This window comes from Mus caroli, chromosome 11 (genome assembly GCF_900094665.2).
Source record: "Mus caroli chromosome 11, CAROLI_EIJ_v1.1, whole genome shotgun sequence".
NCBI lineage: Eukaryota > Metazoa > Chordata > Mammalia > Rodentia > Muridae > Mus > Mus caroli.
In genome coordinates, this window is record NC_034580.1 from 64,329,448 (window position 1) to 64,333,788 (window position 4,341).

Below are 4,341 nucleotides of genomic sequence, written 5' to 3' on the forward strand. Positions count from 1 at the left end.
TAGCCCTGGCTGTCCTGGAACTCACTTTGTCGACCAGGCTGGCCTCGAACTCAGAAATCCGCCTGCCTCTGCCTCCCAAGTGCTGGGATTAAAGGCGTACGCCACCACCGGCTATTTAGCTTTTCAAGTGGAGGGAGGGATCGATTGGCCACCACACTTCCTTACCTTCCCCATTTCCCTATCTTTTGTCCTTAATTCTGTCCTTGTACCTCAAGTCTTCAGAAAGCAGGTCCATTTTGGAACTTCGAATCCCTTCTCTGAGAGCTGATATCAATGGACAAAGGATAATGAGGTTTTTGCTTCTCCTGCCAGCTCTTCTATGTAACTTCACATCAGTCACTTACCTCCCAGGTTCCACTTCCGGGCTATTTCCATTGATGCATCAACTAGGCATCTATCCATAAAGTACTTGATATTCACAGGGACCCTATGTCTGCTATGACGTCTGCCTAGGAGGTAAATACCCCAGGCCTTACTCTATTGAGGTCTAAAATCAAACCTCCCAATCTCTAATCTTGTAACTCTAACCTACTTTTACATTTTAGGTCAATATATTTTTTATTTTTGTATTTTGAGAAATGGTGAGGTGCCAGACCATGATAAACAAGACATTGTACCAGCAATTAACCCCCCACTCCTAACTCCATAGCTGGGTGGTGATGGAGCACACCTTTAATCCTGGCCCTCGGGACACAGAGGCAGGCAGAGTTCAGCCTAGTAAACAGAGTGAGTTCCAGTCCAGCCAGGGCTATACAGAGAAACCCTGTCTCAAAAAAACAAACAAACAAAAAACACCAAACAAACAGAAAAATCAACCCCGGGTTGGAGAGATGGCTCAGAGGTTAAGAGCACTGACTGTTCTTCCAAAGGTCCTGAGTTCAAATCCCAGCAAGCACATGGTGGCTCACAACCATCCAACATCTGATGCCCTCTACAGGTGTGTCTGAAGATAGCTACAGTGTACTTACATATAAATAATAAATAAATCTTTAAAAAAAAAAGAAGAAGAAAAGAAAAATCAACCCCTATTCTGGCTTGATTTTTGTGATGGTTTCAAGATTTTGTTGTTGTTGCTGTTTTGTTTTGTTAATTTCTGAGATGATGGAGTCTCGTACAGCACAGGCTAGCTCTAACTCCTGATTCTCCTACCTCTGCCTCCAAAATGCTGAGATTATAATAAACAAATCTCATGACTCACAGTATATATATATATATATATATATATATATATATATATATTTGTTGTTGTTGTTGTTGTTTGTTTTTTCGAGACAAGGTTCCTCTGTATAGCCCTGGCTGTCCTGGAACTCACTTTGTAGACAAGGCTGGCCTCAGAAATCCACCTGCCTCTGCTTCCTGTGTGCTGGGAATATTTTTTAAATTTAGAAATTAATCTAAGGGGGCTGGTGAGATGGCTCAGTGGGTAAGAGCACCCGACTGCCCTTCTGAAGGTCCAAAGTTCAAATCCCAGCAACCACATGGTGGCTCACAACCATCCGTAATGAGATCTGACTCCCTCTTCTGGTGTGTCTAAAGACAGCTACAGTGTACTTTCATATAATAAATAAATAAATCTTTAAAAAAAAAAAAAGAAATTAATCTAAGAAGCATGTTGGATCTCTAAATTTGAGGCCAGCCTGGTCTACAGCACAAGTTCCAGGACAAACACAGACAAACCCTATTTCAAACAAACAAACAAACAAACAATAAGCATACATAGGGTCAGGAGGCAAAGGCAGGTAGATCTCTGTAAGTACCAGGCTCGTTGGCCTGGTCTATATAGTGAGTTCTAGGTATTCAGGAAAAAAATCTAGATAATGATAGCCCCAAGTGCTGCCATTACTTAGAGAAAATAAAGGAACCTAGGGGCTAGAGAAGTGGCTCAATGATTAAGAAAGAGTACAAGCAGCTCTTCCAGAGGACCAGGGTTCTGATCCCAGCACCCATGTCAAGTCACTCACAAATCTATATCGCCAAGAGATTCAGCCTCTTCTCACCTCCAGAGGAACCTGCACATACATGGTACACATGTATACATGGTGCACACAGCACAAATGCACACACACATGGTATAGATGTACAGATAATACACACACACACACACACACACACACGCACGCACCATACACGTGCGTTCCCACAGTGCACACACACACATGATACAATATGCACACACCCAGACACACACAAATAAAACAAATAACTAAATCTTCAAGGGATCTGTACTCATCCTAAAATTAAAGCTATGAATTACTGACGTCTGATTGAAAGGACAAGCCCAAAACTTTAATCAGGATTTTGAAAATCAGGAACTTTAAAATGTATGTATACCTTGAAAAGCTAAGGGCTGAGGGTATAGCTCAGCACAGACTGCACATGTGCAAAGCCCTGGGCCCATCCCCAGTACCTATCACCAAAAGAGAAGGGGGGAGGGAAAGAGGAACGGAAGGAGAGGGAAGAGGGAAAGAAAGGAAAGGGGAAGGAAGATTTGGTGAAGTAACATATCCCAGAAGTCCATCCAGCTGCCCAGCAACTGAGGCAGGAGGATCACATGAGCTCAGAAATTTCAAGTCAGTTTAGGCAAGATAATAAGACAGTGACATAGTGAAAGAAAGAAAAACGGAGGGAAGGAAGAAACCCAGGAGTTAGAAGTGTGACTTGATGTTGGAGCATGTCATCCTGAAGACCTTGGCTTCCATTCCCCACATCAAAAACTAAAGGAAGCCGGCATGGTGGTGCAGCACCTGGGAGGCAGAGGCAGGCGAATTTCTGAGGTCAAGGCCAGCTTGGTCTACAGAGTGAGTTCCAGGACAGCCAGGGCTACACAGAGAAACCCTGTCTCGAAAAAGAACCGAGAGAGAGAGAGAGAGAGAGAGAGAGAGAGAGAGAGAGGAGAAAGTAGCTCGTGGAGTATGTATATACCATGTTAGAGACTCTTCTTTCCATCCAGAGTCAAAAAAAGGAAAGTTGATCCCAGTGGTGGTGGCTCATGACCTTAATCCCAGCACCAGGAGGCAGAGGCAGGCAGATCTTCTGAGCTTCAGAGCAGCAAGGGCTACATAGCGAAACCCTGCCTCAGTAAAACAAAGCAAAACAAAAACAAAAAGAAATGGCTCAGTGGTTAAGAGCACTGACTGCTCTTCCAAAGGTCCTGAGTTCAAGTCCCAGCCACCACATGGTGGCTCACAACCATCTTTAATGGGATCCAATGCCCTCTTCTGGTGTGTCTGAAGACAGCTACAGTGTACCTCACATACATAAAATAAACAAATAATTCTTAAAAAAAAAAAAAAGCCAGGCGTGGTGGCAACGCCTCTAATCCCAGCACTCAGGAGGCAGAGGCAGGCGGATTTCTGAGTTCGAGGCCAGCTGGTCTCGAAAAAAACAAAAACAAACAAACAGAAAAAGATATAAAAGAAATATAAGACAGGTCTGGGTTACACAAGACTTTGTTTTTAAAATACTAAAATAAAAAAACTAGGAAAGGAGCTGGAGAGATGGCTCAGTGGTTAAGAGCACTGACTGCTCTTCCAAAGGTCCTGAGTTCAATTCCCAGCAACCACATGGTGGCTTACAACCATCTGTAACGGGATCTGATGCCCTCTTCTGGTGTGTCTGAAGATAGCTACAGTGTACTCATATAAATAAAATAAATTAAAAAAAAAAAAACAACTAGGAAACACATTAATTTATAAGTATTGGTTCCAAAGACATTTGTGCAAAATGTCCCAAATATTATCACAATGCTGAATTTGAAAAATTCTATGTTCTAACCAGTTTCTTCCAGAGCCAGGGTTTGTTTAGTAACGTAAGATCTATTAGCATAATTCATAATGGTAACAAAACAAAGGAAAAAATGATAAGATCAAATCAACAGGTGCTGAAAAGCATTTGATGACAATGCAGCTGCCATTCCTTAAAAAATATATATTTTAATTAAAGCACTAATAGATTGGTAATAGAATGCCAATGGGTTGATATAAACACACACACACACACACACACACACACACACACACACACATATATATATATATATATATATATATATATATATATATATATATATATATATATCCTAGTCTACAGAATGAGTTCCAGAACATCCAGGGCTACAAGAAAACCTGTCTTGAGCCGGGCGTGGTGGCGCACGCCTTTAATCCCAGTACTTGGGAGGCAGAGGCAGGCAGATTTCTGAGTTCGAGACCAGCCTGGTCTACAAAGTGAGTTCCAGGACAGCCAGGGCTATACGTGTCTCGAAAAAACAAAAACAAAAACAAAAACAAAAAGAAACCCTGTCTTGAAAGAAAAAAAAACAGTATGTACACACACACACACACA